This window comes from Vulpes vulpes, chromosome X (assembly GCF_048418805.1).
Source record: "Vulpes vulpes isolate BD-2025 chromosome X, VulVul3, whole genome shotgun sequence".
In the NCBI taxonomy this organism is placed as follows: Eukaryota; Metazoa; Chordata; class Mammalia; order Carnivora; family Canidae; genus Vulpes; species Vulpes vulpes.
Genome location: NC_132796.1, coordinates 90,614,400 through 90,629,157, shown reverse-complemented (window position 1 = coordinate 90,629,157; position 14,758 = coordinate 90,614,400). Strand labels below are relative to the sequence as shown.

General features: G+C 35.6%; 1 pseudogene; it reads right to left on the bottom strand.

The window, feature by feature from the left end:
- Nucleotides 1-12,424: 12,424 nt before the first annotated feature.
- LOC112934446 (actin-related protein 2/3 complex subunit 2 pseudogene) lies at nt 12,425-13,664 on the bottom strand (annotated as a pseudogene).
- Nucleotides 13,665-14,758: the final 1,094 nt, after the last annotated feature.

Here is a 14,758-nt window from a genome sequence, read left to right as displayed (position 1 = left end):
TCTATTTTTTTAATGGACTTCCTGATTTCAGCTCAAGTCATGATCTCAGGATCATGGAATGGAGTCCCATGATGGGCTCTACACTCATCAGGGAGTCTGCTTCAGATTCTCTTTTTCCCTTCCCCTCTGCCCCTCACCCCCATGCTTTCTCTCTCTCTCTCTCTCTCTCTCAAATCAATAAATTAATTTTAAAAAGAAAATTATAAAACTAAGATCATAAATTTAACAACTTAAAGAGAAAACAGGGCATTGTTTTCTCCAGAGCAACAGTTCTCAGGAGAGGTTATTTTACTCTCCTCCCACACAAGACTATCTGGGGACATTTTTGGTTGTCACAACTAGGAGTAGGTAAGGTTTGCCATTGGCATCTAATGGTTAGACCCAGGGAAACTGCTAAATATCTTACAGTGCACAGTATCGACCTCCCCTAATGATGCCTTTGCCACTAATTATCTAGCCCCAAATATAAAAAATGATCAGGTTGAGAAACTCTGGTTTAGAGGTTTCTGTGTTACTTTTACTTCATAACTAATGGTATATTTAAAATACTGGAATGTGGGTGGGATTGATTTTTATAATGAGGAGAATAATAGAAAAAAGTGGCAAAAATTCAGACTTAAACATCCAGATAATAGGTTCACATAATGGCTTTGCCTTTTACTAGATATGTGACCTTAATTAGGTTACAAAATCTCTCTATATCTTAGTTTCCTCTTTAAAACAGTATTTTGTGTGAATTAGGCAATGATGCATGTGAAAGGTTTTAGCATAGTACATGACAAATATAAAACATTCAGCTCATATTGCGAATGAATGAAATAAATATTAATTTATTTCTAAAACAAACACTATTTTATTTAAAGGTTATGTCAGACTAGCTGAAATAAAAAGCATGTTAGTCATTTTAATGCTAATTTCTTTGACACTGTAAAGGAGACCTTTGGAGATACATAATGGTGAAAATAGCAAAGGTCAACTGCTTTCTAAATAGTCATCAGTTGTATGAACTGTGGCATTTTTTTATTAACAATGAAGAAAATACCCCTTTTCAGAGTAAGAAGCTGCTTACACAGGCCACAATTCAAACAAAAGAGTTCAAATAGATTCTTGCCTCTATCTGTAATGCAATATGAAAGCTGAAGAACAAGACAACATTTGATAGATGGGCTCATTTGTGGCTTGAAAACTAGTTATTTAGGATCAAATCACAAGTGGAATATTCTCAGGCAGGGGTGCTTTTAGTTACATAGAGAGTGCTTGAGATTTGTCATCATATTCCACATAATTCATTGCCTTTAGAGTATAGTGGGAATTGATAACAGCTGTGGGCAAACTCATTATGATAGCACTCTCTAAACAGCATATCAAACTCTTTTTACCAGTTATATTGCTTACCCTTTTGTTCCTAGGCCTTTGTGTTATGAAATCTTCCATTTTCAGTGCAAATGTTTTGGGCTTCCTATCTATCATAAATTACAAATTCCATCAAAATTTCAATGCAAAGCATTTTAACACTAGCAAGCAGACAATACATTGGATAACTATGGACCATGTCATGTAGTTTGTTTTAAGAAATGTCCTAATATACCTGAACAAGTGGTGAAAAAAAATGATCAGCCAGGCAGTCTGTTCATTTTCATACAATACAATGATATTACTACTTAATTACTTGAGTCAAATGGTTATGTATGTTTTACTTTGAGCCTGGCTGAAAAGGAGATATGCTGTTCCAGCTTGGTTAGAGAATTATATAATGACACTAAAAAACTGTTCTAGAATGTATCTTCATGTAAAATTATTTTCTATCCCCATCTGCCCCTCGTTTCTTTGGAGATTTCTACATGATAACTCCAAAACTTAGCAGAATAAAAAGAAAAGCAATGGCAATGATTCCTTGGTCATTAAAATAGCACATGCTTTAATAAATTTTCATTCATACATGGTCAAATTCACTGTTTATACATTGGTCTCTTTGGTCTACACTCTCAAAACTATAATATAATTAGCCACTTAGTACCAAGAAATTGATGGTTTTGTTTAGTCTATGGTTAATTTTGTTTATCCTCTACAACTCCACAAGTGAAAAGAAGCATTACATTGACAACTTCACTCTTAAACAAATTTTGTTTAGGAGACTTCTGAATAGAAGCAGTTATGTGTGACTCAGGCATCTGAGCCAATGTTCAAGCTCCACTGACCCAAAATATTTTCTCTGTGTTTGTTTTTACAACCACCTGATAACATAAACTATTTATATTTTAAAAAAATTTTCAATGCATTTTGAGATGATCTTATAGACTTGGACATATTGGTCTATGGTAGCTTTGTGATCAGTCTTGTTTATTTCAAGCAATATGGAGAAGATTTTGGAAGGATTCCAGAATAAGTAATAGAAATAATACCTTCTAGCACTTTCTCTCCTTGGGCCATATGCTCTCTCATGTTTAAAAGCAAATTGCTTTACACTAAGCACGGCCTGCAATTACAGCTTGGAAAATGAAGGCATTGTATGCTCCTTTGACATGCTGCTAAAGTACCATGTATTATTATTTTCAAATCAGTGAATAAATGGAAAATTTCTATGCATCAATGATTTTTAGTTGAAAAAGAACAACATACCTAAAAATAAAGCTTGTGCCAATGGGTAAATTTGGCAAGTCTCTGAGCTAAAAGAATAGTGACAGCAATGATTGGAAAATGGAAGGGAATAATTAAAGTTATTTATAGGCATATACATATTATATAAATCTACTTATTTAGTATAAGTTTGAAATCATATGAGAATGTAAACTTGGTTCTATGATAAGTAGCTTTGCTCCTATGAAATCCTATTATTTTTTCTATTGTAATATCTAATTAACTGGGAAGCCAAAAGTAGTACATAATCAAGCTTTACATATTCAATGGATGATTGATTGCATCTGATTCAATCCCAGCTCAGGAATCATTTCTTCCTGTTATTTAACATACAGTACTAGAATGTGAGAAGTATAGGAAGGACAGATTTGCTTTTTTCCTGTAACTTGTAGAGGGAGTAATATAACAGATGGGAAGTACTTACTTTAAATCATCAAAGGACTTTATTTTTCAACCAACAATACATGTAATAAACCTATAAAAAATACCCCACTATGAGTAATTAGTATTTTGGCATGATCAGCCACCAATTTTTAAATATAGAGCAAACTTTATTAAACTTTCTTGTTGATCAAAAATTACAAAAAGTATATTTTCAGCCATTTCAGAATGGTTGATTTTAGAGGACAATATGAAAACAATGCTGTTGGATTCTAGTAAAAGTACAAAAAAATGGGAAAAAGGCCAGTCCTGTGCTCATAAGGATTGTGATTTGATTAGGGAATTAGTAATATCTAGCTAAGCTTTGCAAAAGCCATGGAATCATTTAAATTCTTATAAATGAGAGAAAAAGCCATGATTAGGAAGAGATGACAGAACCATTACACACATACACACACCACGAAGATGAGACCAGAGTCAGAATGCAATGATCAAGATAATATCGAGGATGATTTGTGACAATTTCAAAACAAAACCTAGTATCCCAGAGATTTCTCTGATTATATATATATATATACATATATACATATATATATATATGTATATATATATATATAGTGCCCTATGTTAGTAACTCTCATTAGAACAGAAATTCTCGGGGATCCCTGGGTGGCGCAACGGTTTGGTGCCTGCCTTTGGCCCAGGGCGCGATCCTGGAGACTCGGGATCGAGTCCCACGTCGGGCTCCTGGTGCATGGAGCCTGCTTCTCCCTCTGCCTCTCTCTTTCTCTCTGTGTGACTATCGTAAATAAATAAAAGAAAAAAAAAGAGTGTAGAACAGAAGTTCTCTTGAGGGGAGGGTCTTAACGGTGCTTAGCATAATGTAATTCAAAGTATAGATAATATGCCTTTAATGAGTTTAAACTCAGAGATGTGCTAGAGCTAGTTCAAATCAACTCATGATAATTGAATGGCAAATTTTCATGAAATTTGTGAACATGCTCCCATTATGAAAGATTAAAATATGTAGTAGTAATGTCAGCAAAATGGCAGGGTAGATTCCAAGCTCTCATCCCTCCAAGTAACACCAAAAAAACAAGTACTGTCCAAATCAATTTTATCATAACTCTGGAAAAGAGGGCAGCCCCTGTGGCGCAGCAGTTTACCGCCGCCTGCAGCCCAGGGCGTGATCCTGGAGACCCTGGATAGAGTCCCACGTTAGGCTCTCTGCATGGAGCCTGCTTCTCCCTCTGCCTATGTCTCTGCCTCTCATTCTCTCCCTGTGTCTCTATGAATAAATAAATAAAATCTTTAAAAAAAGACTCTGGAAAAGAAACAAAGGTTTATAGCAATGAAACAAACATTGAATCAAGAAAAAAAAAAAACTACTCATAAATGGTAGCAAATCTTTGTGGCATTTTACTTGTCCTTCCCCTATCCCCTCATCAGCCTGACAGCAGTCTTGAAGATGACAGCCTATATTCCCAGTGTGGGATCCTCTCTCAAGTTACAAAGGAAACAGAGAAGGCCTTGCAAATTATTGTGTTTGTTGGCTTTAACCAGTCCAGGGATTACCTGAAATATTGTCATAAAGCACTTGTCCCTGTTTCAACAAATTGAGAACTAACTCAGGCCAGAAAAGTGGCACTCATTTCTTAAAACTTTGCAAAGTGAACAAACAACCCTCAGAAACCTGGGTCTAAAGATTGAAGTTGAGATTTATAATAGACCACCTAATGTCTGGAAGGAAAGATAGGTGGAGTTTCTTTAAAAAAAAGTAATCAGTCATTCAAAAGCACCCACACTTATAGGAAATTTAGAAAGCTAAAAGGAAGAACAGAGTAAGATACATATATGCATTAGACCTGAAAAGATGACAGACTTATGCCTTGACCTGATCCCTAGGCTCTACAACCATGGATAATTGTTGGAAAACTCTAGTAGATTGATAATCTACAAAGAACGAGGGAGGTGTTTTCTTTAGCTCCTGACATTCAAGGAGATTGCTGTAAACACTAACTGAACATAATAAAAATGAACACAATTTGGTATTCATACACAAGGAATATAGGCTTCTCTAAAATAGTTTTGAAAAATCATTAGTCAAATAGACTACTACAATCTTCAACATTAAAGAACACAACAAACCGGAATGGAGAATTTGGTTTTCAGATTTACCATAATTTAATAAGCACATGTCCAGTTTTTAACAAAAAATAAGAAGGCAAACAAAGAATTTAGAATGCATAGATCATTGAAAGGAATAAAATTGGCAGAAACCATCCCTGAGGAGGGCCCACATGCTGGAATTACAAGGCAAAGATTGTTATAACAGATGTTTTAAGTATGCTCATACAGCCAAATCAAAATAAGGACAAAAAAAGTAAATGAAATCAAGAAAATGATGCAAAAACAAAATGAAAAAAATCAATGGAGATTCACATTATAAAAGTGACCAAATAGAAATTCTGGAGCTGAGAAGTAAAACGAATAAAATGAAAAAAAAATCAGAGACGTGTTTATAGATTTCATTAAGCAGAAAAAAAGAAACAGCAACCTCAAAGATTGGACAGTGTCTGAGGAGCAGAAAGAGAAAAAAAAATGAAGATAAGTGAAAAGGGCCTAAGGGAACTGTGGAACATCACCAAATGGAACATCATATACATTATACGTATCCCAGAACAAGAGAGAAAGAAACAGAAAGAATATTTGAATGTATAAGAGACAAAAACTTCCCAAGTTTGATGAAATACATAAATGTATATTTCTAAGAAGCTCAGAAAACTCTAAGATAAACTTAGGGATCCACAAAAGAAATATTCAATTGTCCAAAAACAGAAGCAAAATAAGCCATGTTGAAAAGACAATCTACAGAATGGGAGAAAATATTTTAAAAGCATAGCTCTTATAAAGGTTTAATATCAAGAATATATAAAGTACTATATAACTCAACAGAAAGACAAACAACAAAATTTAAAAATTGGCAAAGGATTTGAGGAGATATTTCTCCAAAGGAGATATAAAAATGGCCAGTAGAGGCGCCTGAGTTGCACAGTCAATTAAGCAGCTGACTCTTGGTTTCAGCTCAGGTCATGATCCCAGGGTCCTGGGATCCAGCACCATGTGGGGTTCCTTGCTCAGTCCAGAGTCTGCTTCAGGATTCCCTCTCTCCCTCTGCCCCTCCCTCCTCTTGCTATGCTCTCTCTCTCTCTAAAATAACTAAATCATTTAAAAAGTCAAAAATAGGGTTGCCTGGGTGGTTCAGTTGGATAAGTAAGTGTCTGCCTTTCACTCAGGTCATGATCCCAGGGTCCAAGGATTGAGCCCCACAGGAGTCTGCCTCTTTCTTTCCTTCTGTCTCCTCCCACTGCCCCCACTCTCTTTCTCCCCCCCTCAAATGAATAAGATCTTTAAAAAAATTAATTAATAATAAAAATTGTCAATAAGCATATGAAAAGATTCTTAACATCATCAGTGATTAGGTAAATACAAATCAAAATCACAAGAGGACACAACACTTAACACACACTAGGATGGCTATGTTAAAAAAACAAACACCATGAAATTGGTGTTGATAAGGATGCATAGCAATTGGAATCCTTATGTACTGAAGGTTGGAATGCAAAATGTTTCAACCACTTTGGAAAAAAATTAGGCAGTTCATCAGAAATATAAATATATATTGACCACATGACCTAACAATTCTACTTGTAGGTATATTGTACCCAAAATAATTAAAAATAAGGACTCAAATACCTGTACACCAATGCTAACTGCAGTATTATTTACAATAGCCAAAAGGTGGAAACAATCTAAGTGTTCATCAACAGATACCTGGATAAACACACACACACACACACATACACACACACACGAACATTATCCAGTCATAGAAAGGAATGAACTTTGGTATATACTATAGCATGGATGGATTTGAAAATATTAAGCTATATGAACTGAACCATATATAAAAGAAAAATATTTTATGATTCCATCTATTTGATATCTAGAACACGTAAATTCAAGAGACAGAAATTATAATAGAGATTATTAGGAGCTAGGGGAGGGGAAATGTGAAGTTACTGCTTGGTGGATACTAAAAGTTTCTCTTAGAGTTGATGGAAAAGTTTTAGAAACTCAGATAAGGGACAAATTACAGCAACATTGTAAATGAAATTAATGCCACAGAATTGGACATTTAAAGTGGTAAAGTTTATGGGACACCTGGGTCGCTCAGCAATTGAGCATCTGCCTTTGGCTCAAGGCGTGATTCCGCGGCTCCGGGATCGAGTCCGACATTTGGCTCCTGCGTGGAGCCTGCTTCTCTCTCTGCCTATGTCTCTGCCTCTCTCTGTGTGTCTCTCATGAATAAATGAATACAATCTTTAAAAAATAACGTGGTAAAGTTTATGTCATATATAATACAATAAAATGATTATAATAAAACTCATAGCAATAAAAACTATTAAATAATATAAACTTCCAATTTAATTTATAATAAAATTAAGGGTAAAACTTGATTTCAGCTCCAATATGTAAAGAGTGTGGAAGTTGCTATCCCATCCTTATATGAATAAGCTAAATATCTTAAAACCTACTTTTCTTGGACCTATCATTGAACTGAGGTGACAGGAAAAACCTCTATCCTGAAATCTGAAAGTCAGGCAAACGCAGAAAGTCACAAACAAGATATGCTTACTTGATGCAGAAGCTGCTGGAACTGTAACTGGTAGGAACACTTACATGGTAATTTTGATGAATTATTGGAGGCTGAGTATTGACTACTGTCAGAGTGAGAAACTGCTGGAAGCCACAGTCTGAGAAGGAACCCCACATTTTCCTTGTTTTTACTTCTAGTAATCCTACCATGTTGTCCTGGTGAAATTCCCCAAAGATCCACTAATGATTCTGGCAGGAATTGAGGAAGATGAATTGTTGTGAAATATATCCAGAGCCTTATTTGCAAGAAATAGTATTTTCACAAAAAAAGATTTTAACATAACCTTATGCCAGGTGAAGAAAGGACATTCCTCCTACCTCAGGCTTCTGTAGCTTTACTGTTACATAAAGGGAGAGAGCAACACCAGCAGAGAAACACTTGTGAAAGTCCTAGTCTAGAGACATGGGACAGAGGTGTACAGAACTTATCACCACATCAACAGGGCTCTGCAGTAATAGTGGACTGCAGATGAAAGAGTTGAAAGACACAGATTCTATTAGTATTAGTACTTGGGGAATTCCAAAGTAAATAAGGGAGACCAAAACAAGAGCACTAGAGAAATTTGAAGCCTTGGGCACATACACCTACAGAAAACAGTAAACATGAAACATTAAATAATCTAATAAAAAAGTCTAATAATAATGAGCCAGATGAACATGAATCTTCATTTTAAAAGACTACGTACCTCCATTCCTATTATTTGATACAAAACATCCAGTTTTAAGCAAAAAATTAAGAATTCTAAAAAGCAAGGAGAAAAACAGAATGAAAAGACAAAGCAAGCTTCAAACTACACTGAGATATGACACATATGATTAAATTATCAGATAGGAAACTTAATGATAAATATATTAAAAGCGCCAATGGAAAAAGTAGATAGCATGCAAGAGCATATGGGTAATATAGGCAAAAGATGGAAACTCTAGGAGAAAAAGAAAAGAAAATGCTAGAAATCAAATACCACATAAGCAATTAAGAATGTCTATTATGAGCTAATCGGTAGACTGGAAATGGTTGAGCATGAAATCAGTGAACTTACATATAGGTCAAAAGAAACTTCCCAAACTGAAAAAAGAGTTGACAAATAAATCCCCAGAATATCCAAGATCAGTGGGATGAATTTCAAAGTGTGTAAGATACAGGTACTTGAAAAACACAAGGAAAAGAAAGAAACAATTCAGAAGAAATACTCAAAGAACTAATAACCAATAATTTTTCTGAAATTGATGAGAAAAATCAAACCACAGATCTAGAAGATCAGAAAAGACCAAGCAGGATAAACACCCAAAAATTGAACACCTAGATATATTCAAATCATACAAAACCAAAGACAAAGACAAAAACAAAGAAATTGGAGCAGGGGTAGGAACATTACCTAAAGAGGAACAGAAAAAATTATAAGAAACTGCTCTTTAGAAACCATGTAAGTAAGAAGAAAGTGGTGTGAGAGGGGTAAAAAGAACGAAAGGAATCAGCCAAGAGTCCTGTAACCAGTGAAATTATCCTTCAAACATTAAGGAAAAATATTGTCTCAGACCAGCAGAAACCAAAAGACCTATGAAAAATAAACTTCTCTACATACATTTCTATTGCAAACTATTGTTGAACAATGGTTCATCATTTGGCATAATGTGCTGCACATAATAAATACTAATTTAATAAACTCATAGCATGCAGTTAAATTTTAAGTTCTGTATGACACTGTAATGGTAAGTATATGATGCCAATTATCACCAAAATTATAGAACTTTACATCCTAATGAATGAAACAATTAAAAAAATCATGCAATAGATTGGGAGACCTCAGTCAAAATGCAGAATGTGACAAAAGAATATAAATGTATAAAACCTCACTTAAAGAGATGGAGAATAAGGAAGTGTCCCACATAGATTTCAAAATTAATGGAATCTGAAACCAATCTACAACCCATCTAGGAGTTGAACAATAAAATTAATGAATGGTGAATGGTGGGTGTCAGGCTTTTCATTATTGGAGTGTGAGGTTACAGATAAATAATGAGAGGAGGCTAGAATCATTTATATGGTAATGGAGTAGAGTAGGAGACATTGGTATGAACTCGTGTAGTTTAATATAGAAATATAGATTTGTATATGTACACAGGTAACTAAACATACATATATTTCCTAGCTCTATTATCTGAGAGGACTTAGAATTTATAGTTGTAACAATCACACTTAGCATCCAGATTTTAATTTCTTTTTTTTTTTAATTTCATTTATTTATTTATGAGAGACACAGAGCGAGAGAGAGGTAGAAACACAGGCAGAGGGAGAATCATGCTCCCTGCAGGGTGCCTGCCGTGGGACTCGATCTCAGGTCTCCAGGACCACAACCTAGGCCGAAGGCGGTGCTAAACCGCTGAGCCACCCGGGCTGCCCCAGATTTTAATTCCTAATACCATTTCCAACAAAAGAAACCTGGACTCCTCAGAGAAATGACTGATGCTAGTACTAGGGCAGGAAATACATATGACAAATTTGGAACGTCTTGTGTGCTAGAAAGTTAGAAAGTGCTAAACAAACAAATGAACCACAGTAATGTGAAAAGGCCAGGAATCAACTGAAAAAAAACCCCGTTGATAAAGCTGGAAAAATTCAAGCAATAACAACAAAAAGAATTAGTATTGAATTACAACCAAAATGTAAGACAAATATAAATGAGTCCATACTTATGTAAACCAATAAGTGAATGAATGAATGGATAGATAGATGATAGATAGATAGATAGATAGATAGATAGATAGATAGATAGATAGGAGAGAAGAGACGAATCTAGCATGGAAAAGAATTCCGAATATTTTTTTTGTAGATACTCCATCCTTAAGGAAAAGAAGTATAATTTCTCATTCTTTTTAAGTGTGGGCAGCACACAGTGACTTGATTTCCAGAATACAGTATGGAAGAAAGGAAGAAAGCGTCACTTATGCTGAAGAAATCTGACAAACACTATTTCAGCCAGGTGATCAAGATGAACAGCAACGGTGATAAAGCATATCAATAGCATATTCCCTTGATATTATTATGTGATAAAATGGTATCTTAACCCTATGGTCCTAGCAGAAACACACACAGTCTAACCATGAGAAAAAAATGAAACAAATCCAAAATAAGGTAAATTCTTGATTGCCCTCATTTAGTAAAGTATCTTGTCATTCCCTTTGGATGTCTGTGGGATTTTTTTTATGCATGTAGCCCAACAAATTCATCAGGTTTTGACATCTAGGCATCATTCTTTGTTCATTTTTTTCCCTGGCACACAGTGAGAGAACTCAGTCTACACATTCATGTATTCTTTTATTTCAGAGGAGTTTCATTCCATCAAAAAGTTAAATATGCATATATTTTTTCTGTTTCATTTGTTCTGCTTTATTCAGAAAAACGAATCATCCAGTTTTAAGGGCTTCTGTTTTTGGCTTCCATATGAAACTTCTAATTAGTTGTTCTTGTGTGTAGGTTTTAAAGCATTGCCTATAACATTCATAGGTCTCATTCTTCATGTCTCTGACTTAGTACTCAACAATGATATCCATTGAGCTACACTTCATTGAACATAAACCGACATAGAAAAAGGAATTTTTTTTCTTTTGGTTTCATGATCCATTCAATACCACTGAAACACAATAAGCACTTTGATACTTTATGGTTCACCTGCCATTACTGACATTGCTTAACATCTGTAAAGCTGAAATTCAAGTATCTTCTTGTACCTTTTTGAATATGTTTAGCCCTGCTTCCAAGTCATTTCTCTTAGATAACAGACTGAACAGTTGAAAAATAACATACATTTAGGCATACTGATTTTTGTGCACTTAATGCATCTGTTGCCCACAAAGTGATGCTCTCTTCTTCTTGCTTTGATTTCTACACTCCCAAGTATGAGCTGTATAATTTAAGGGGCATTAACAATTAAAGGTGCTCCTTTCCAAAATTCTGCATGTCTGTATTTTACAGAAATGTGAGATTATGAAATTGTCCTTCAGTCGGTTCCTAAATTTTCAGGATCTGTGGTTTTGGCTTGTGGTCTTTCCTAATTATACTAGATATGTTGTTTCTTCTTTGCTTTTAGCTCTTTCCATGAGAATCATAATGAAATCTTTTCATGGAATCATAATGAAACTCCACTGTTTTCATGCATATTTACATGTGTGTGAAATATAAGTATACAGATGATGTATATCTGTTATTTTATATATTCATATACATATATACTTCATTAAAGATTTCTTCTTAACTCATTACTTTTTAAAGATATATTTTCTTTATTAATGACCTCAACCAAATTTCTTTAGATATAGGAGTTTCAAACTCAAATATTTAGGAGAAAACAAGTTAAGATTGCATTATCCTGCAACTCATTAGCAGTAACATATTGCCAAGGGAAACAGCTTGGAAAGGAGGGTAGAAGGGAAGGGGAGTGAGGGAAAGAAGGTAAAGAAAAGGAATAAAATTGATCAAGTGGAATTCTTTTTTTAATTCTTGAGAACAATGAAGTTCTTGCAAGCACAGTTTGTTTCTGCAAATTATTTTCCAAATGGGTAAAAAATGGAACCAAAACAGAGAATCCCTTAAGAACCTAAAGAGGTGCAACATGAAAAGCTAAGATTATCCAGCAGCTAGTATTGCAGCCTTCAGTTGCCAGCTGCCTCCTCTTACTGCTCCCAGGAGTTAGTGGGATGAAAATGTCTTCCCTGTGATTGTTTTCATTTCTTTTTTCTCAGCATCTGAGCATGCATGGTTCAGTACCTTGAGGGGGTCGGATGTTTTTGCCTCATATGTGTGTGAATATAGGCCTTAGAGTATTCGATGCGGTAAAGAAGATAATCCTGAAACATGCGGAGCAAGTTGGTGGTGTTATCCCCAGCACTGGTGTGGCAAGGGAACAGCATGAAGGTCATATAGAAAATGTTGCCCTCAGCAGCACTGATGTCTTTCAGCTCCAGATGAGATTCCTTGTGGCTAGAGGACCTGTGGGGCTGTGTGGCTGGCTCTGTGTCCTTTGAACTGCAGCATGAACACTTTTCCAATGACCACACCATCATCATCCTTAAAAATTGTGAAGACTACTGTGACTCCTTCCTGTTTACACTCACCATATATGGTCTTATCATCCCTCTTAATGGATAGTTGCCCTGTTCTCTCCTTCCTTGCCCTCTTCTTGAAATTTGAAGAATTTCTCCAAGACAGAGGAAAAAAAATTTTTTTAAAGATTTTATTTATTTATTTATTTATTTATTTACTTACTTACTTACTTACTTATTTATGAGAGACAGAGAGAGACACAGGCAGAGGGAGAAGCAGGCTCCATCCAGGGAGTCTGACGTGGGACTCCATCCTGGGTCTCCAGGATCAGGCCCTGGGCTGAAGGTGGCGCTAAACCACTGAGTCACCTGGGCTGCCTAAAAACAATTTTATTTCAACATGCCAGCCTGATACACAATGGAATCCTTGGGTGCTGGTAGATTTTCAAGGTCATATAGCAAAGAGACATGGTCTCCTCATTCAGGATTTACCAAGAAACTCCCATACACTCCCTTTAATAACTCATCAGCACCATGTGCCTGAGGTTTCTTGTAGAATTTCAAAGAAATACAGACCAACAGGATTAGGATTTGAAATATGATAGAGGACTCCATCGAAATCTGAAAATGTTACTTCTACTGCTTCTGGTTTGTTACTGGCCTCTGTGATCATGAACTTGAGTGCCAGTGGCTCCTTGATGATGCAGTTCTTCACCTCCAACAGGATCAGCACCTCAGCTACCCAGACCCCCGGAAGCCTGAAGCCACCTGCCAAACCGCTACCACTGCCTCACCAATTAGCTCGATCCCTGCCAAGCTCCCCGCTCTAGCTGGCTACTTCTGCTCTTACACCCACTTTTGCTAGCTGCCCAGTTGCGCGGCCCCATGGCGTCATTTCTGCCTCAATCTCTCGTGAACACACACACATTACATTTCTTATCATACATATGTTATCAAATGAAAGAAGCAGGCTACAAAATAGCATAGTTATATTTTGAAGTAGACTACAATAAGTTCCACTACCATTTTAATAGTTGCTTTTTCTTGGTGGTAAAACTGTTTGTGGTTACAACTTTATAATATTATCTAAAATTTCATGAAAATTTATCTACATATATATTTGTGTGTTTATAAATGTATTTTCCTTTACAGTAACTAAACAAATTCTTCTTCTTGTGGAGCTAATATAACAATGTTTTTGTAGACCAAATTGATAAACAACCAACTTTATAACATGTCATAATGCAAGTATACAAGAAAATTACAAAGATCTATCAAGGTTCAAAACAGGATTATTGCTGAAAAATTCTTTAACGAAATTTTGCAAATCTATATATAAATCAAACGAATCCTGTGGTAAATTTCGTAAAGAAAAGAGAAAACAAAATCCTCTGCATGATGATAACCACCATCATATAGAATGTTAGTAAAATTCATGATTTTGCATATTAATTGCCTTCTAATATGAAGATAGGAGCAATAACCATGACTCAAAGGTCTACATATAGCCTTAATCCCCTGCCACAGTCACCCCACGATTGCCTAGCCTCTGTTCCAGTTTGATGGACCTTAACTTTGCGTGTATCTAAGGATTGGCAAACATGTTCATAGGCATTCTTGCCTGATCCCTGAGTGAACTGAAACCGCGCCAACTGCTTCCTTATGCCCAGTTTCAACCATAGTTCTAACATAACTCTATACCTTCTGCCTAGGTACCAGCTATGGATCCTGATAGCAATCACGAATTATTCTAATCTAATTTCTGCTTAGTTGTAACCTCAATATGCTCTGACTGTTGCCACCCACATTCCACCCCAATTCTCTCCTCCACCTCATCTCTTTTACACACACATACACAAAAACCCTGTACATGTAATCACATCTAAATCTGTGCACATAACCAGTTATACTTTTTGAAAGCCATCCCAAGAATATATACGCAGAGCCTGATTCCTGATTGTGTTTTCCAGACACCTTGTCT